Below are 22,318 nucleotides of genomic sequence, written 5' to 3' on the forward strand. Positions count from 1 at the left end.
ATTAATAGCTTGTTTCCTGTCGTTTCAATGGACATAATCAACTTCTAAGCTAATTACAAAGCAGAAAGCTATAAAATACTCCCCAAATTAAATGGAAATCTGCTTTTGGAACAAAAGGCATTTAGAAGTTCAGGGACTGAAGTGTGTTCACAATGCTCAAGCTGTCATTTGGAAATTTTCCTCCTAAGAATGTGATGCATGCTGCTAACCTTCTGATATATATGTGCTGCCCTAGGAAATGTGACTGATCATCTGTCAGTGTAGCCATTAACCATCTGATGCATTCCTTAGATGATAGCAACAGTAGTTTGGTTATTTTTCCACCACAGTTATCTTTGTGGTCCCAGTGGCAATGAACTCATTTCATGCCTCAAAAAGAGTGTTTTGTCACAAATCCTTCACTGTCCTAAATGTTGTCATACTAACTCATTACATTCTGAATAATACATAATATTTTACTGCTATCACTTCATGTTATAAGTTTGTAGTTAAAAATAATAAAATATAATTGAAAACAAGTAAATGAAAAATGCATTCTGACCAGGGAAGCAGATAGTCAAACAACAGGTCTTCATATTTCCCTCTTCTTCAAAACCACTCCCACAGTCTTATTCTAAGAAAATTTCAACAAAATCATAGAAGAAAAAAGTTCTAAGCTAAAGAAGGACATACCTATCAAGGTACAAAAAGCATACCAAACACAAAAAAGACTGGAGCAAAAAATAAATTTTCCTCAGCACATAATAAGACAATAAAACTTAATGTACATAAAAGAATATTACAATTGACAAAGTAAAAGTACCAAGTAATATGTAAAGGCAGACCTATCAGAATAATACTTGACTTCTCAATAAAGACTCAAAAGGCTAGAAGGGCCTGGAGAGGTGTTCTAAAGTCTCTAAGAGGCCACAGATGCTAGCCTAAATTACTATACCTAGAAAATCTTTCAATCACAAAAGGTGGAGAATACAAAATATTCTATAAAACAAAACAAATTTAAGTAATATTTATCTACAAATTCATGCTACAGAAGGTGTTAGAAAGAAAACTCCAACCTACAAAGTTTAGCATCCCCCAAGAAAACAAAAGGAATAAATCATCCTAGACCAGCAAATCAAAAGAGAGAACACAGACAGACAGACAGACAGACAGACACACACACACACACACACACACACACACACACTGCTACCACAACCACCAACAATGATGACAAATTAAGAGGAATCAACAATCATTGGTAATTGATATCTTTCAACCTCAATGGTACAACTCACCAATTTAAAAAAAGAAAACAAAACACAGATTTACAGAATGGATGTGAAAACAGAATCTACCCTTCTGATGAATAAAAACAAACAAACAAACACACCTTAACATCAAGGAAAGGATAGACATTAAGTCAAGATAAGATTTTCCAAACTAATGAATGTACAAAGCAAGCTGGTATAATCATTTTATATCTCACAAAATAAATTTAAAATAAAAATGAATCAGTATATATAGGTAAGCAAACTACATACTCATCAGGAGGAAAAATGACACTGAATTCTTAACACCTACCCATCAAATACAAGAGTATCCACATTCATAAAAGACACACTATTACAACTTAAATCACATACTGCCTCTCATACACTGCTTGTGTGTAATATCATTACCTGACTCTTACCAATGGACTGGTCATCCAGACAGAAACTAAACAACATTTTGCTAGAACTAACTGATATTATAAGCCAAATGGACCTATCATATTTACAGAGCATGCATGATAAAACACAAAAATTATGGAGAAAGAAATTGTAGAAGAATGAATGATCTCCCATGATCATTAATTGGGAAGATTACTATAGTAAAAATGGCCATCCTACCAAAAGAAATCTATAGATTTAATACAATCTTAAATTTCCACACAGTTCTTCATGGATCCTGAAAGGAAAATTTTCAGCTTCATGTTTAAACACATTAAGTAAACCATGGATAATTAAATCATCATGAAAAATAAAAGAACTACTGGAGTTGTTACAAACCAAGATCTCAAATTATTCTACAGAGCTGTAGTAATAAAAACAGCATTATATTGGCACAGAAACATCCATGTTGATTAATGGAATTGTATTGAAGACCCAGATATCAATCCACACACCTATGGATACCTGATTTTTGATAAAGAAGCCAGAAATGCACACTAGAAAAATGACAGCATCTTCAACAAACAGTGCAGCTCAAACTGAATGTCAGCAAGTAGAAGAAACAAAGTAGACCCATACATATTACCTTGCACTAAAATTAAAAAGCCAAGTGGATCAAAGACCTCAGCATAAAGTCAGATACACTGAACATGATAGAAGAGAAAGTGGGGAACAGCCTTTGACGCAATGGCACAGGAGAAGACTTCCGGAATAGAACGTCAGTACTGTAGGGACTAAGATCAGCAATTAGTAAATGGGATCTAATGTATAACTGTGAGCACAAGGACCTCATGCCCTCTACAGTTTTACTTCTGTTTATTTGTTTGTTTTGTAAAAGCATGAAGCTGTGCATATTAATGGGATGGCATCTATGCTGTATGAAGGCCTGCATGCTATAATTTTAAAATACATTAGACATGGTTATATCCTTAAACATCCATGTATTTTCTAGTGAAAAATGTTAAACCTTATCTCCAGTTTATTTTTTTCTGATTATGTACATGAGCAAAATGCACTTACAACTCTTTTCAATTGTCAAGCAAATGAAAGTGTATACTGTATGAATGACTAATACATGTTGACAGTCATTTATCTTACAAAATAAGCACTTTTATAAAATTTATGTTGGAAAATTTGAAAAACATTAAGATGTAATTTCTGGAGAAATATTAACTCATTGCTTCAATATGTCAATGCATCATCCAGTCATAGACCTCAATCTGGTACTAATGCTCAGTGAGTAACTTTATTTTCATGCTCAGGCTTGCTGAAAAAGCAGCACCAAGATTTCAAGAATGACTAGATAATTACAAAGCTCTTCATCCTGGTTTGGGGTTTTTGTTAGACAATCTATTGCTCTTGGAGGTAGCATTGCCAGCCCAGATGGGGAAACTTTATTTAAACCATATATGTATATTTACCCATTGAACTCCATGTTTTCTAAGTATTTCTCCCTTTAACTCACTTGTACTCATTTGCCCTCTCTATTCCTTCCACTTCCCAGGGCCCCACAGTGTCCCCTTTTACTTTCGCATTTTGGTAGTTACTCCGGGTTATTTGCTTATATTTCAGTAATTAGAGCTAAGAGTCTCAGATGAATGAAAACATTTGAAGTTTGTCCTTCTGTGTCTGAAGTACCTCACTCAATATGATCTTTTCTAGTTCCATATATTTTCATGCAAAGTTCAGGACTTTATTTCCTTTACTATTATTATATCCATAGTGTATATGAACCAGACTTTGTTTATCTGTTCATCAGCTGAAAGACATTTAGATTGTTTCCATTTTGTGGAAGAATTATGTTGAATACTTTGGGCATATGCTAAGGAGTGATATATCTGGGTGACACCGTTGATTTATTTTTAGATTTTTTTTTTTTAAGTATTTGCCACACCAATTTCTTAAGTAGCTGAACAAGTCAATAATCCCACCAAGAGTTAATAAGGATTGTACTGGGAATAGGCTATTGCTATTTCCCTTGTTTGTACCCCTTCCTCCCCAAAAGGTGGAAGGTAGGAACCTATTGATCAAGACCCCATGTACTTTGGACACAGGGGTCTGAGGCTTCTGATCAGAAAATTACATGAAAGCTTTTTCCCTGAGAACTCACTTTTATCATACCAAAAGGTGGTATCCAAGTGTCCAGAGCGTAGAAACAACCAATGAACCTACCCTGACATGATACCTGTGAATAGAAACAAAGGACAGCATAGCAGAATAATACTAGGGCTCAGTAGTGGCATTCATATCTTGGCAGCATCCAGCTGCTTTCTGTTGGACTCAACACCCACTAAGCAAGAGGGAAATTATGTTGGCAAAAGTAAACTAGCCAACTTTCCATGCCTTGTGATGTCATGGATCTTGGAGGGTAACCTAAAGCCACTACATATTAAACCAGTATAATTCTTAACCACACTCAACTATTTGTCCTCAGACCCACAGTTATTGTACTTCTTACCCCTCATCAAGAAACACTTTTTTTTACAGGAGATGGACACCATTACACAAAGGTGAAAACAATAAAAACACAGGAGTATGGAGCCTCGTATCAACTGATACATCTAGAATACAATCCTTGCACCTAAGGCTCAAGGATCATTGTGCAAGAAGGTGTGGGAAGATTGTAAGAGCCAGAGGATGAGGGAATTGCTTGTGGGATTCTGTCTCCTAGAAATCTGCACACATATGATATCACTGATATGGCTGTATAAATGTGACTTGAAAAAGATGGCTCCAATAGATATGATATCATCATTGGAAGAAAACTCAGAAGGTATCAATCCCAGAAAAAGAACTACAGGTAACTGAGGAATGCTAAAAATAGATGATATAATTTTCCCCAGGGAAAAGAACATCAGTTAACAACTACCAAATGGTATCTGCTGTCTTCTACATCTTCTACATGATCTCTCTTCTTCTTCTTCTTCTTCTTCTTCTTCTTCTTCTTCTTCTTCTTCTTCTTCTTCTTCTTCTTCTTCTTCTTCTTCTTCTTCTTCTTCTTCTTTTTCTTCTTTTCTTTTTCTTCCGCCCACCTGTCCTTCTTCTCTACCTCCTCTTCATTCAAATTCTTCATATTCTGTTGAGATTCTTGTCCTTTTTCTTATTCTTATTCTTTTATGTTTTTTTTTTCAGGCAAATCTCCACTCTGTATCCCAGTCAGTCTGAAACTCATTATGTTGACCAGACTGTCCTTAAACTCACAGAGATCTGCCTGACTTTGCCTCCCCATGTTGGGATTAAAGGAGTGAATTCTGACCTTGTAATTCTCTTTTGTAGTCTCTGAGTATAAGCTTCATCTGGCTCTACTGTATCTTGTCATAGAGACCTGCATTTGAAGCTTAGAAAAGGAGTTAACATCAGTGAGTAAATGGTCTTTTCTTTGGGGGTGATGCTCAGACTTGTTTATTTATTCCTGGAGTGGGTTAGTTGGCACATAGCAAAGTATCTCATGGTATATACAGTTGCATTGTTACTTAACATTCTCTGTCTTACATCTAAAATGGCATAAGTAATATTATGTTAATATTATTCTAATATATATATTTGAATGTTATATATATATATATATTTGAATGTTTAACTAGTGTGATGCATTTCAAGAATGCTTAACTTCTAAGATACATTCTAATAGCTGATTGGATTTGAAAAGAATGAAATAAATTTGAGAAAACTAAGCATAAGTGAGAAATCTGGGTTGTTGCATTACAGTGACCTTCATGAGAACTTTCTGCTAATTTTCTCTTTCTTGAAGGCCTTTTCTATACTTATAAAGATTTATATCACATTTACATACAAAGCATAAGGCTCAGTACTTAACAATGCCATCTGTGGTATCCCTTTTCTATTCTTTAAGAACATATTCCTGCAAAATGATGAGAAATTTAAGCTTTAGCTAAATCTGGGTCCACAATACACACAAGAATATGTGATGGCTAGAATGTGGAAATACATAAAGTTCTCAGTGAACTTTAAATATAATAGCCCAGTTATCCAAACTGGATTCTAGTTCATTCCTTTGCAAAACAAAGCAACCTCAAATATTTTTAGACATCTTTAATAAACAGGTAAAACACGATCAAGGTATAAACTTGTTTAAGAGCTCTGAAGTCAGAGAAGCTTCTTTTGAATGCATTTGGTCATCCCAAAGTGGATCAGATGTGATATTGGAATTGTGTTTTAAATATTTAACTTTTTCTTTAAAAAATGGCATTAATTAATGATTATAGAGAGAAATTGTCCATAAATCAAAGTTGTTAAGGCAAGATATGCAACCCATTGTGTCTACAGGACACAATCTAAGTAGGACCTTGGGCTCTTAAAATCTAATATACAGGATTTCCCCTCAATCTTAAGCTTAGTTTTGTTGCAGTTTGTATCAGTTGGGACTGGGCACCCCAAAGTAACTTATTATCTGCATTTGGACCTGTTGTAGATCTTTGCAATAGTCTGTAGCTGTTCTAAGAAGGATCTTCTTTGATATGGAGGCCCAAATTACTCAGAGTCAGAGAATCTGAGCTTGCTTTACCCTGCATGGCTGCATAAGGAGATGATTTGACCATGGGTATAGTTACCAAGTGTTTGGAAGAGTCTACACTTGGCTGTGTGTTGTGCTTTGAGCTAGCAAGTGGTAGGTCTATTTCCCTGACCCTTGGCATTATTATAACAAGTCCTTTTGAAGAGGCAGAAGGGGCCTTTGGGTATTGACCCAGCTCCTCCCAGATCTATCCTGTGTTTCTGTCTTTCCTCTCGTTGTCTAGCTATCTTTCTACCTAATATTTTTTATCCCTCTCTCCTCCTCATAGGAACTCTGGAAAAAGTGGTATCTGGCCTCCCACATTTTGGTGAGAGCTAATAACTACATTTGTCTGTGATATAAAAAAAATACATATTTATAAAAGCAGTAGAAACTCTGTTGGTTTAGGAAAATGGCTGGAGATCTTCATCATCTTTTAGGTTTATGATCTCACCAAACATGGGTAGCTGTTTATATTTATAGTATTAATCAGGAAATCCCTTTTTGAGCACCCTTCAGTCCAACTAGGTTGTTGTTTATTGCCAGCAAGGTTTAAATGCCACTATTATTACTATTGGTAATGTCTTGCTACTACAGTAATTGCTTTGGTTTATAGGCTTTGAAGCTCCATAGGACTATTGATCTTTCTCTTCAACCTCTTGCACAACTTCTTCAGATAAAATAAACACAAGTCCTCAGGAAGTTGCAATGCTAGTTTCCGTTTGATTCTCCCGAACTTTGTGTCCACAGTACACAATGTCTTCAGCAATAGGGTCTTACCTACAGACCCTGGAAAGCAACCAAGAGCAATGGCAATCATCACATTTTACTCAGAGAGTATTCTATTCTTCAATCCACAGCTCAAAGTGAAGTTTCTCATAACTGGCACTGTTTTATAGTTGCTGTTAGACAGTGCAAGGCCTTTGAGGTAGGGCATCATCATCTCAAATGGTATGACCCTCTTTGAAAAACTACACACATACATATGCTATACATTTTTAATTAAGCTTGTAAAATAATGTCTCCTCATAGGTTTTTTAAACATTCTTTGTTATTTAGCTCTCCCTCTGTGATATCCTTTTCCCCAAGCCTAGTTGAAGTCAGCCCCCATCTTCCCCTACTAATAATTTCCTCTATAGTGTTTCTCTCCCTATACTAACTTTCTATATCCTGAACTTTGTTGGATATCTCAGATTGTTTTGTCAAAACCAAGAATTGATTTATAGCTAAGATTTACAAATAAGCAAACAAGCAGCATTTGTCTTTCTGGGTCTGGGTTAACTTGCTCAGTATATTTTCTAGTTCAGTTCACTTATCAGCAAGTTTTATGCATTGATTTTTCTTTACAGCTGAACAGAATTTTGTTATGTATATGTATGATATTTTGATTATCTAGTCATCAGCTCAATAAAATTTGGATTGTTTCTATTCCCTACCTATTATGAATAGAGCAGGTAATGATTGTAGCTGAGCAAGTATCTCTGGAGTAGGACATCAAGTCTTTTGGGTACATGCCAAGGGGTGGTACAGCTGGATCATCTAGATCTACTTTTAGCATTTTGAGACTGCTCTATGTTGATTTCCATAATGGCTGCATTAATAGGTAATCCCACCAAAAGTTCCTCTTTCTTTTCTTCATTACCAATATTTGTTATCAGTTGTTTTCTTGAACATAATCATTCTGATTGGGGTAAGATGACATTGACAAGTCATTTTAATTTTCATTGATTTAATCGATAAGGACATTGAGCTTATTTTAAGATATTTCTTAACCAGTATGTTCCATTGATTTCTTCTTTTGAAAATTATCTGTTCAGATCCAGAGCCCATTGTTTTGAGCTCTTTGTATTTTTTTTTCTTTTAGAGTAAGGAAATGAAGCTTGAAATGAGTGTCACTTATCTAGAGAGATTTTATTAATAAGTAACCAGAATAGAAACAGCCTTAAGAATCTTGACTCTAAAAATCTCATTTCATAAATTTTAAGCAATTATTTCAGATGTGGAGTTCATATACATTTTCAGTCATAATTTTACATCACTTTATTCCACTATATGTTTAATTCTCTATATAAGAAACTATACATATTAGATAACCTAGGACTTTTGTGTTCAAAAAGAGCTAAGGATACTTGAGAAGATAGTTATCCGACTATTAATAAAGTGGATAAACTTAAACCCATAGCATGTTGTTATTATGATGGAAATATATTCTTAGACTTAAAACAAGTTTGATAAGAGCAATAAAGATATAAGCAACTGTGCTAAACTGGTAATGAGATTTAAGAAATATAAGGGCACCCAGATATTTCCATGGGCTGAGGGCTTTGCTATCAATCCTAATGATCTGAGTTCAACTCCCATAATCCACTTTGTGAATGAGAGAAACAACCCCCATAAGTTATTTTCTAAGCTCCAACATACACCAGGGCATGTGAGAATGCCCTCTACAACACACACACACACACACACACACACACACACACACACACACACACACACTAAAATAAATTTAATTTTTTTTTAAATTAATGAAAAAGATTTAAAGCTCCAAAACAACATAAAATGACAAAGTGTTTTTTGTACTTTTTATAGAACTGAAAATCCCAGAATGCTAAATTATTTGGAATGCACTGACACTCAACTTAGCCAAGCTTGTCTCCATGAGGCAATGAACCCAGGGATAGCACCAAAGCAGAACATGCTAATCCACTTTACATTATTTTAGATTCAAATTGTGAATTAATCCATTTTTGGAATGTTTATTGTACCTGAAAGTAGAAAAATAAGGGATTTTAGAAAGATGCTCTAAACTTGTTACAGGTTCAGCCTAGAAGTGATGAATCTTAGAGAGCATTAATATATTTATCTGTTTGATTGTTTTGAGGTCAGATCTCATTATGTAGGCTGGCAGGACAGGAATTCACCATACATATAGACCTGGCTTACCTCGAATTAACAGAGCTACACCTTCCCCAGCTGCCCAAGTGTTAGGATTAAGAAAGAGAACATGTCAACACACTTGGCTTATTAATAATATCTTTATAACTCACATAATATTTAGATGCTCATAAAATCCTTTATGGAATTGGGATGTAGTTTGGTGGTAGATCACTAGTCTACTATGTACAGAACTCCTGTCTTGCTGCTTAGCAACACAAAACATGTATTTGTTATTTATTTGAAGAACATAAACCTCATGAGCCTTATATAGCTCAGCTTAGCCACCTGTTCTTTTATGGGAATCACGTTATAACATTGTTAAGAGACATTGTATCATCTATGACCTAAAACACTTAACACAGTATTTAGTTGGGTACTTTGGACTTTCCTGGACTACTGCCCAGATTGCAATTATCATGTAAATAATGTGTAGCAGCAAATATTATTACATCTAGTAAAGTATAGGTCTAATACAACCACAGCCATACCAACAATACTACTGAACTTCAAATCTGGTATCCTTGAAGCTGTACTGATGTCTGAATATTAAATTATGTAGTATATATAAGTCAAAGCCTTAAAGTTTTATAACACACCACTTCTACTTGTTATTAATAAGCTACCTTCTATTTAGATGATAAGTATTTTCATTCATGGTGTCTGAGTTACATGGTAAAAATATTTCCTAGATAATAGGGCTTCTATCAAATCTCATCATATATTCTTTGAACCTATGAATTTTTTATTCCTATCTCCTCATCCTGACCTGATTAATTGAAAACCATTCATTCTTCCCAGTACCACTGTCTCATACATATGATTTGATAAAATAGGAAAAAAAAAAACATATACCAAATACACTATTTCAAAGATGAAGTAAATAAGGAAGTCTATGTTTTGAACTCCCAATTAATCAAGTAAATAATCGTGGCTATAGTAATGAGTTTAAAAAAGAAAATTTCTTAACATCCCTGTAAAATAATATTAAGGTTTTTATTTATCCAAAGCCTGATCTAAAAGCATATGGAACACACAGAACTCCTTCAGATTAATTCAACAATTAAATGTAGTAGAATATTTTAAGGTGTGTTACTTATGTTCATTTTGCACTTGTTTAACTCTGTGAAACTGTGTTACTGTGACTGTGTAAAATACCTGATGATTTAATAACAAACTTGCCAAAAGCAAGGTAGGAGAAAGGATAGGCCGGGCTGGCAGGTAGAGAGTATAAATAGAAGGAGAAATCTGGGAAGAGGGATCAAAGAACTAGGAGCCAGAGAAGAAGAAGGACTCCAGGGACCAGCCACCCAGTTACACAAAGAGCCACACAGTAAGAGTAAGATTTACAGAAGTTAGAGAATGGGAAAAGCCCAGAGGCAAAAGCTAGTCAGAGTAAGTTAAGGAAAGCTGGCAAGAAACTAAGCCAAGCAAAAGCCGGGCATTGATAATTAAGAATAAGCCTCAGTGTGTGATTTATTTGGTAGCTTGGTGGTGGCCCCCCAAAAAAAGAGTAAAAAAAATAATAATTATAGACCTGTTAAAGCATATGAAAGGAATCCACTTACGTGTCTCAATCATTCTTACAGGAAGCACTTTTTAACTTTAATAATAAAATCCAAACAAAAGGAAGGTTTCTTAAGGACATTTTAAAAAATACATTAGTTAATTAAAACAACTCAAAGAAGAAACCCTTATTTTAAACATTTACACAACATTATTTTAGGTATTAAATTTCTCATACCTGTCAATATTTCAAATTTCTAGGGATGGTTCATAAAAAGTCAATACCTTTAAATCTAAAATTGAAATACAAATTATGAATATGAGTTTCACAGAGTTGTAATAGCTTATCTAAATAGCAAATTAAACTGATAACAGGTTTTCTCATCCTTTATTAAACAATCTGCTTGCAATCCTCTCTTGTTTGCTTCTGTGACATTGTTACTTTGACTCACTAAGTAGAATGCACATTGGCCATCTACAATAGAAAAAAATTAACTTGACTGTGTAATGGAAGTATGAGTGTGCCTCTGAGCAAAAGAAATTTGAATTTCACGTTGTGTTGGCAGAACAGTAGGATAACAATGCCTAATAATTGTGGCTGAATTAAAACCATAACAAAAAAATAGTAATGCAAAAAAATTCAAGAGATAGAAACAAAGAATATAAATGAGAAGTGTAAATTAACCTTTGTAGTTTGTAGTCCTCCATTTTATGGTTTAAATATTATTTTGTCTAATATCTAAAAATGAAGCATTTTTCTTGGTGCAGTTTTTCTAATATGCATGTTTATAATGGCCATCTTTGTATCTCAATATTAACAACACAGAAATAATAAATTCAAGAGTGCAGTGTTTTAGAATAAATTAGCATCTGTTCAAACATAGAAACATAGTCACTTGGACCTGCTTGTGTTCACCGACAATAATCTGCTATGTTGCTATTAGCATATAATCAATAGAGAGGATGAGAAGGAAACTGGAGTGGGGAGTAAGAAGGGGAAGGAGGAGAAGGGGAGAAGAGACAGGAGATGAGCATAAAGGAAGAGAATGGAAGAGGAAGGAGGGGCATGAGGTCATGGACTTGTTTTTCCATTTGCATAACTATCAAAAAGTGTTCGGAAATGTTGGTAGTTTTTTTTTAATAGGATTAAATGACTGTTTCTTCATAGTCCAAGTAACTATGTTTCTCTGTTTGAACAGATGCTAATTTATTCTAAATCGCTGCAGTCTGGAATTTATTATTTCTGTGTTGTTAATATTGACTCACAGACATCAGACAGTGGCAGATAGTAAAAGAGTTTGATGCCTAGAAGGCCTATTGCCTTATGTCACACTATCTCTATCAAGTACCTGTGAAAAAAATTGGGAAAAAGAAACCAAAAGGAGAAAAGATCATTAATGGGATGGTTAAGCTGCAGTAGTCACTAAATGAAAATCCAGATACAAGGGGAAAAACTTTTTAACCATGGCTACACAATGGGAAAATTTCATAGTTATAGCCTTTGTGTGTATAGATCACTAAAATAATTTCATAGATTAAAGAGTGTCACCTTCCCAAATTAAGACTATATTAGAACTCTTATAAGGAAAAAATAGGCTTTACTAGCCCTATCATATTCTTAGTAATAGTCATTTTGTCTAAGAATATTTAATATACTTATTACTGTAATTAAATATCAAAGACATTTTTATGTGCAAGGATTCAGATGATGGTACAATAGTTAAGAGTGATCTCTAGGCAAAGAAACAATGGGAACCTTGTTCAGTAGATTGCATTAGCAAATTAAAAGACACATTAATGATATATAAAATAAAATAAAACACACCACACACACACACACACACACACACACACACACAGAGGAGAGGAGAGAGAGAGAGAGAGAGAGAGAGAGAGAGAGAGAGAGAGAGAGAGAGAGAGAGAGAGAGAGAAGCATTACCCACACTACAGACCACAAAGGAATCTTGTTAGCATGACTTCCCAAACAAAAGATATGTGTTATTTCCTTAGCTGTACCTTTCTATTTGAACTGAAGCACAGTAGTATGTAATCCTTGGTTTGCAGGAATGCATACAAAATGCCCAGTACTAAGAGCCAGATAAACATCTGTTCATAAATGTATTTTAAGCGTGTATATTATGTAAGTAGTTTGAGAAACAAGTATCCAATATATACAGAAAGCAGTTACCAACATTAAGTTTTCAAAAGAGAAGAAAAAATATCATATTTTAAACAATAAAGACAAAATAGCAATGCCACACAGTAGACCTTCAAAAGAGTAGAAACAGTGTGTTGATGGGTTCATATACTTCACTGTCTGTTTTCATTTATCCATATTCAAATTCCACTCTGCTTCTTGTACTTCTCTACATTTTTTTGGCCTGTAAAATTCCTATCACTGTCAGAAAATACTTCAGATAAAGTACATTGAGGGAAGATTGGCTTATTTGGTTCTTGTTTTGTTTATTTGTTTGATTTTGGTTTCAGTCCATGACCATTAGCCCATGAACACCTAGCTCTGTTTCCTTTGGGGAGAGCATAGTAGAGAAAAATGATCATTTTCCTGGTCAGGAAGCAAAGAGAAAAATGGAGACAGCTAATGTCTCAAAACCCTCTTCACTGGTCTAATTTTCTTGAACAAAGTCCTACAAAATAGCAAGCATTACAGGCTGTCAACCAAGCCTTTGGGGAAAATTGAAGGTCCAAATGATATAGATTGTCAGATTATTTATTATCTATAATTAATATGATTATCTACCTACAAACATAATGTGTATTTTTCTTTATTGACAGAACAATAATATTTTAAAAACTATTTAAAGAACTAAAGTTAGTCATAAAATAGTAGCAATTGATATATAACATAAAATACACTATTGGAAATTTGTGAAAATATTGAGAAAATTAATTTTAATAAATCAACACATGTTTTCAGAAATAATCTAATAAAACTAGTAATACATATATTGTAGACTGAGATTTAAAGATCAGCCAATGTTAAATATGACTGTGTTTTTTGAAAAAGATATTTAAGCTTCAACCACAGCTGTTGTTTTTAATCATTATAAGTTATCACTAAATGTGCATATATTAATTTTGGTAGCTAATCTGGACAAAAATAAACAGAGAAACCTCAGAACTAAGTGATACAATACATTAAATGAACCTAACAGATATTTACAGGATGAATCACCCAAATGCCAAAGAATACATATTCTGCACAGCACAGCACAGATGCTTCTCAAAAATAAGCAAATTGTAATGGTTACAGACTGCATTTGTAGCTTGGAAAGTGAGAATGGTCATCTAAAATTTAATTACTCTTGGTAAAAGGAGTCTGAAGGTAGATTTCATTCTAAAACATTACAGCAGATGTGGCCAGAAAAGACAGAAGCTCTTACCATCTACATAATATGTGCAATAACTGATCACTCTCCCCAAATGCACTGCTTACATTTCTTTGTGTGTGAGAGTAATTTCTCTGCATGACAATTTCTAGCCCATAATAAAATATGCTTCCTCTGCTGGGAGAATGCAACTCCCAGAATTACTAAAGGTTATGGTTTCTTCATTTCAGTGGTACTCTTCAGTACCCTGCTCTTTCAGCAAGGAATGAAAAAGATCTCTCCTCTAAGGCTCTGCATAAGCCCTTTTCATTTTCTTCTCAGCTGTGTTTTCCATTTAAACCAAAGATATGCACAGTAGAATTGTTTGCTTTTCTGCTGATGGTTGCTTTGTTACAGACATTTCTAATTTCTGGAATACTTGTGAAAACATTATGACTTATAATTTAATTACTTTTACTACTAACAAGACTAGAATGCAACAGGGATGTATAATAGGGGAGATGAAGACTTAAAGACTAACCTGAGTACAAAGTTCTTTCAGCAATTAGCATCAGAAAGATAATATCCATAGTTCATATATAACACGATCATCTGGAAACCCTTGTAGAATTAAAAAAAGAAAAATATACTTTTTTTTTTTCAAACAGTGGAGGTTTCTACCTACCTACCCCAATACTTGGAGTAGTAAACAAATGCCACTCTAAACCTGTCTGCTTAACTAAAATACCTCAGTCAACTGATGTACATTTGAAATCTCTGTTGAGACCCAGCTTCTTATTCTTCTTTGCTCATCCCAATTCTCCTTTTGAGTGTTTTGGATAATAATTCTTGAGTACCATATCTCCTTTTTATAGCCATTTCTGGATATTGCTGGTGATCTAATCCACTAGCATCATTTGAAGTTTCCCTTTGTACTGTAAAAACATCACTCAGATATAGCTCAAAATTTATAAGCCTATGTACCTTTGTCTTTGAAGCATGCTGAGTTTGTAATAGTCTAGATTCTATTGACTTTATATGGTGAGAATTTCCCAGATCTGTTTTTTTTTTTCTTTTCTCTTGATTTACTACTACAGTACCCTACTCAGCTGCCTTTTATTATCTTCCATCTCAGCCACTGCAAGCACTTTCCACCTGTTCTTCCTAAATTCACTCTTGTTTCAAAATGCTTAATCATTCTTCACCACAATGGAGAGAACTTTAGCTGCCAGACGATAAATTGAGGACAGATAAGTCTACCTGCTCATGGAAAAGAGTTTGAATGTAACAAAAATTTCTTGCTGCATGGATTACTTCTATGCTATGCTTGAGATATCCCTGGATTAAACCATTAAGGTAGTTAATAAGCTGCGACTTGGCTCTGCTTGTTTGAGCTATCTCTCTAAAATCAATGCCATTAAAATTTGTGTTGAAACACATGAAAGAATTGGACCTGAAATTATATGTTTGAAAGATTCTATAACATTGAAAATAAAGATGTTGGTAATATTCTAAGTAACAGCATTTTAAGAGGGGAAACTATAAAGAGAGCCTTGAGTAACACCTACTTGAAATACCTTTTCGAGACAGGGTCACTTTATGTAGTCATGGTTTTCCTTGACCTTGCTATGTAGACCAGGCTGGTTTTGAACTCACAGAGATCCTTCAACCTCTACCTCCTGAGTGCTAGGACTAGGTGCATGAGCTAGTAAACCTGCCTATAAATAAATTCTTGGTGGAAGAAAAGATTTTAAAAGAGATTGAAAATGAAAATCTTATGACTAATAAACATTACTGGTAACATTAAAGAGGGAAATCAAAATTAAAATAGGCTTTAAAGTTTTGAGTTTGTTGGAATGTTTTTGTATGTATGTATGTGTTTATATATATATAATATATATATTATATATATATATATATATATATATATATATATATATGCCTGGGAAGAATGTTTAATGGTTGCACTTGCAGAGCCTATCTACCAAACTCAATGATAATAAGGAAAGAGCGAGAAATAGATTTACTAAGACATTGTTTCCCTTAGAAGTTGATTACAAGTTTTTATTTTTTTTTTTAATGTGGATGGATAAGCAGGCATGGAGGACAGAAGAGGAAGAATCCTAAAAAATGAAGTACCACAATGTTGTCAGCCACTTTATAGGCCCTAAGAAACAAACCGACGTCCTTTGCTAGAGCAACAACTGATTTTAACTGTTGAGTCATGTCTCAATCCCAGATTATTACTTCTCTTGATTTGAGTCCAGCAGCTGATTATCTTTGAGTATGTTCAATTCTTGGTTCCTACCAATAGTTAAATCTGGATTTCTTCAGCCTTATATTGTTCTCCTTTTTAAATTTTCATTTGCAGAAAATTAGTAACTAGGATTTGATGTCAACCCATAACAGAGAAAGAGAAAGAGAGAGAGGGAGAGAGACACACACACAGAGAGAGAGAGACAGAGACAGAGAGAGACTGAGACAGAGACAGAGACAGAGAGAGACAGAGAAAGAGCAAATTGTCATTTGTCGTATAGACAGTTTAAATAAAAATTAAACTGGTTATTAAAGAAAACAAAATGGAGTATTTCAATGGGATTCTGACCATCTTCTTTTTTTTCTCTAGCCTATCAGTAAACTTAAGGAAAAAACTGTTCAAATTATTAGAGTAACAGATTTTTTTCTGTAACTTTTTTTTCTAAAAAACCTCATTTGTGTAAGAAATATGCAAAATTATAAAAAAGTAACTTAAACTGTTCCCATGATGCCATATTGTCTGGTATCAAAGCAACAAATCAAATCAACCCATCACTTGACTCATTAGAAATCGTTCTACATTTAGCTAATTACTTAGTGATTTTATAATATACTAAAAACTATCAAAATCCATGGGCATAGGTCTTAGAACTTTATAAGCATATTAGTTTTTGAGAGCATAAAATAAAGGCAGAGAAACGTACAGAATTCTGAGGGAAGTGAGTTTCATTCATTTATCTTCAATGATAGGAAATTCAACCTTCCTCAGCATTACATAACTTAATACAACTGATTTGCTCCAACGTAATACCAGCATAGCTTAGCATGAGAAAGCCCAAAATATATAATTTTTCCCTTTGAAGGAATAATCCTCAGACATTAACTGGCAGCTACAAATGTCCTTATTGCTCAGTGTATTTCCATAACGCCCCTGGAAAACAAATGGGGGAGAAATAGTGGGTGAAAGAAACCACTTTAAGGGCTGCTGTCAATTTAATATATATAAAACTGAAGTCTGACTGATTCTGCCAACAATATTTAAGTCATATAAACACTTATTTAAAAACAAATAAAAATGCTAGGGTAGTATTGACTTCACCTCACACAAAAAGTTGCTTGGAATACTCAGTGAAAAGTGTAAAGTTTACAGAGGATAGACATCTTAATAATGCTCATAAGAAAAAAAATTATATCAGATCAGGTTTCTTTAATAACCTTGAAGGAAGGCATTATCTTCCTTCTGGTGTTTCTTCTGTTTTCTTCCCTCCATTTTTTTTTTTTTTCAAGAAATGAGACAATGGAGACCGTTGGCTGTGACAGATAGATGAGTTTATACAGAGTCAATTATTTTATGATCGGGTAAATCAAAGACAATTGCACTTGTATACTGAGAATTCTTTCCTGTAAAAATAATGAGTATACCCTTCATTTTAAGTCATTAATACAAAAGCTGCCAGCTCATTTTCTTTAGCCATCAATGCTTGATGGCTCTTAACCAGATGCCTCTTTTCCTTCACTATTCATTTACTTTTAGTGCTTAGTTTTGACTGAGAGGAATTCTGTTTAACTATTCCTTGCCTACTGCTAAGGTTTCCTAAAATTGTATCAATGCAATTTGTTGCAATCACTTTCTGCTATCAAAAAACTCATGCCAATGTTAGTTGCTTTTTTTTTTTCTTTATTAAGAATTTTTTTTATTCATTTTGCATACCAACCATAGGTCCCCCTCCCTTCCCTCCTTTTGCTCCTCCCACAACACATACCCCATTCCCTCTTCCAAAAAGGTAAGGCCTCTTAAATATATATTTCCTTCTTAAAATAAATTGATGCTCTTCTGAGCAATGTCCTTGATGGAACTAAAACAGAAGTTAATCACGTTGTAGCAATCACTAATCACGACTCAACATTGCCATTTAGCTCATTATTTTGGCATTGGTTGATGCCACAGGGTTAGGATCTTCCAAAGTGAGATGACCTGTTTGTACATGTGTGTTTGTTGTTGTTGTTTGTTTTCTGTTTTTTTACTTTGTTGCTTGTTTTCTGTTCAGAAGAAGTAACCATTTTTTATGTACACTGCTTCACTTTTCTGGTGTGCAGATTAACAGAAAACACAACTGATATTTAATAAGCACTCGATACATTATAAATGAAGCTTTTTTACTTGGCCAAGATCCTGGAGTTCAGTTGAAGAGAGGGAGGAAAGGTTATAAGGGCAAAGGGAGTCAGAATCATGATGGGGAAAAACCACAGAGATAGATGACTGAAGCTAATGGGAGCTCATGGACTCTGAACTGACAGCTGGGGAGCCTGCATGGGATCGAACTAGGAACTAGGCCCTCTGAATGGTGATGAAAGTTGTGTGGCTTGATGTGTTGATGAGTCCCTGGCAATAGGACCAGGTCTTACCCTCGGTACACTAACTGGCCTCTTAGACCCCATTCCCCATGGTGCAATGTCTTACTCAACTTTGATGCAGGAGGGAGCGGCTAGGTCTGGCCCCCAAATGGCATAACAGCCGGTGTTGACACCCCAAGGGAGGCCTTACTCTCTATGAGGAGGGGATGGGAGGTGGGGATAGGTGGGGGGAGCAGAAGAAGAGTTGGGAGGGGAAACAGGGGTTGGTATGTAAAAGGAAAGAAAATCTTTTTTAAATTAAAAAAATATACAAAAATAAATAAATGAAGCTTTTTTCTTTCAATTAAATCAGAGTGTTAAGGCTTTCTTTCTATCTTAGATTGTTTAATAGTCATATAAAAACACTCAAATATGTGAAATCAGTAGGAAGTCCATCCTCATTCAAAGATCGTTTTTAAAAGTTTAAATTCAATCAATGAAAGAGTGGTCTTTTAATGTATACTATATTTTAGATGAGTTTTCATTTTTCTTAGACAATGCATCTGAATAATATTATTTATTGTTAATTATAATATTTGTTATATAAATTTGCACAAAGAATTTAATTTGTATTCATTGTCAATAATTAGATAGTTATGAGTAACATTTTTATAAGGTACTTTATTGTCATTCTTTGGAAGATGTGGCTTCCTAAGGCAAGCAGTTTTTTTTTATAACAGTGACAATTTAAGTGATTAGTTTTTTTTAAATATTAGGTCATGAAATTAATTTTCATCTTAATTAGTGCCCACAGCAATGATGATATTAATAATCAATTTAGCTAATTGCATTTCAGCAAAGATAGTTTGATTGCATTTTATGTGTTGCTGTTATTTCAAGGTCAATACATGCCCTATCAATATCTAGGAACATTTAAAGATGTAGTGAAGAAAATTATTTGTATTTGTAAATTTGTGAATATTAACATAATGAAATTTCCTTTTGTGGTCCATAACAGATTAGTGTAAGTGCTTTTAACCATGACATAATGGCTTATTAGACCCCTATACTCTGACAAATTTGCAGCCTACTGTAAGGAGTATCATCCTTCTTTAGGGTTATGAGTGCCTAGATAAACTTCTTGTTTCCCATTAATTAACTCTGCCTTGGAGAAACTCAAAGCAGTCCAGAAAAGATCGTGAAGTTTTTTGGAATAATGAAGTCAAAGATAATGTGACAGGAGAGGCTTAGACAAATCTCATAAAAGTTATAATTCCTCAAAGGGTTGTGGTGATATTGTGATCCCCAAAATATTGTGAACCCTAATAAATTTATCTGGGGTCATAGAACAGAACAGCCACTAGATATAGAGGCAAGGAAACTGTGGCACACACGCCTTTAATCTTAGCATTCCAGAGGCAGAGATCTGTCTGGATCTCTGTGAATTCAAGGCCACACTGGAAACAGCCAGGCATGGTAACAAGAGCCTTTAATTCCAGGAAGTGATGGCAGGAAGCAGAAAGGTATAAAAGGTGTGAAAACCAGGAACTGGCCTGGTTAAGCTTTTAGGCTTTTAGCAGCAGTTCATCTGAGACACTTTGGATGAGGAATCACAGGCTTCCAGTCTGAGGAAACAGGTGCAGCTGAAGAATTGGGGTAAGGCAAGTGGCTGTGGCTTGTTCTGCTTCTCTGATCTTCCAGCGTTCACCCCAATACCTGGCCCCAGGTTTGTTTTATTGATAAGACCTTTTAAGATTTGTGCTACATCTGGCGCCCAACGTTCATACGGATTCTCAAAAAAGCTACTTGCCTGGGCCTTGTGGGCCCCAGCTCAGACCCAAGCTACATGTTGCCAGTTGTGGTGGCACACTGGTTGGATTTACTGAAGGAGGCAGAGGCAGGAGAATCCCAAGTTTGAGGCCAGCCTAGGAAGCTTGCGAAGGAGAAGCTTCGGCCAACCCACAAATGGTGGTAGTGGAACCATGGAGGCAGCGGCAGCTGCTCCGAGTTGCTGACTCCATCCCTATTAGGGACTCCTATTATGTTGCACATTATGACAAAAAGGGTAGATTCCTAGTCTTGAAAGGAAGTCTCTACCACTCATTCTACCATTCATAAAATATACAGAAATGCACAGGTAAATTCTAATGTTAGATATTTGTCCTTAAATTCTCATTAGTAATATAATGTTTTAATAAACTACTCATTACTTTCGGAAACATTCTCAGATTATCCTTACCTCACTATGACTATATTTGACTTAAAAAATAAACACTAAGATAACTACTTGGCAATCACCAGTCTAATCTTCAGGGGAGGGCTCTCCATAAAACCGCAGCCTTCTGAGGACACATCCTTGTGGTTTCTTCAAACTTTCTGTCTTGGAAGAGCCTGGCACCATACTTCTTTTTATTAATATTAATCTTTGAGATACTGGTGCTTTTCCATGATTGATCCAAGCTATGAATACCTGCTCTCATTTTTCATATTCATCTTTAAAACACTTAGATCTATGTTTAAGCCCTTTATCTATGTTCAATTGAGTAGAATTTAATCTTGGAGCCCTTAAGTTCCTTTGAAACATAGCCATTTGCGTTTTGCTTCTTTGAAGTCTTGTTTGTCTTCCAAGATTTCTAAAGATAAAAGTTTTCCCTCTACTATGATTTATACTTCATGTAAGTGAAAACTTTCTTTTTCTGATGACTAAGACTATATACATTTTATAGATGTCCTATTATACATATATACAAACATCCTTAATTAAAGAGAAAATTGTAGTGGGTAACATTTGCTAATGCTCTTAATATATGTAGCTAGAGTTTTCCAGCTGCTCAGACCCAACCAAGTAAACACAGAGACTTATATTGCTTACAAACTGTGTGGCCGTGGCAGGCTTCTTGCTAACTGTTCTTATATCTTAAATTAATCCATTTCCATAAGTCTATACCTTGCCACATGGCTGGTGGCTTACCGGCATCTTCACATGCTGCTGGTCATGGCGGCAGCTGGCAGTGTCTCTCTGCCTCAGCCTTCTGCTTCCCAGAACTCTCCTCTCTCCTTGTCCCACCTACTTCCTGCCTGGCCACTGGCCAATCAGTGTTTTATTTATTGACCAATCAGAGCAATTTGACATACAGACCATCCCATAGCAATATAGCACACTGATTTTTGTGCTTATTTATGTATATTTTGTGTATATGTTTATATAATAGCCACAGCATTTGAATGGATGTCAGAGGACAATTTGAAAGAGCCAGGTGTCATAAGACAGCAAAAAGTACTTTTAAACTGAGCTATGTCACTAGACATTGTCTTCTGTTTCTAATAATGGAAAAATACTAACCAACAATATAAAAAATTATAAATTAAATACTATTGGGTTTCTTGTTTATGTAATTACTCTACTAACACATGTTATATGAAAATTGCATTTTGTCATGCCAATGATTTTTGGTTTTTTCCTTTTATGGGTGCATGTCCCCTTAAGATAGAGTAATACATAATATTAAAGCTGTTGGAAACTCATTTCAATGAACTTTTGCTGCTTTTGAGCATATTTTGCACACAAGTAATTATTTTTACACATTTTGTTTCCATTTTTACTAAAGCCATCCATGAATCTATGCATAGAGCTGTAACTTATACTTGTACTACATAGCTCTGCAATTTGCTCACAAGGGAGGTGAGGTCTTCAAAAGAATGTGATAGTAGATGTATCTCTCATTTGACAAAATAGTCTTATTTAGGTCTCAAAT

Source organism: Peromyscus leucopus, chromosome 15 (assembly GCF_004664715.2).
Source record: "Peromyscus leucopus breed LL Stock chromosome 15, UCI_PerLeu_2.1, whole genome shotgun sequence".
NCBI classification, from domain to species: Eukaryota; Metazoa; Chordata; class Mammalia; order Rodentia; family Cricetidae; genus Peromyscus; species Peromyscus leucopus.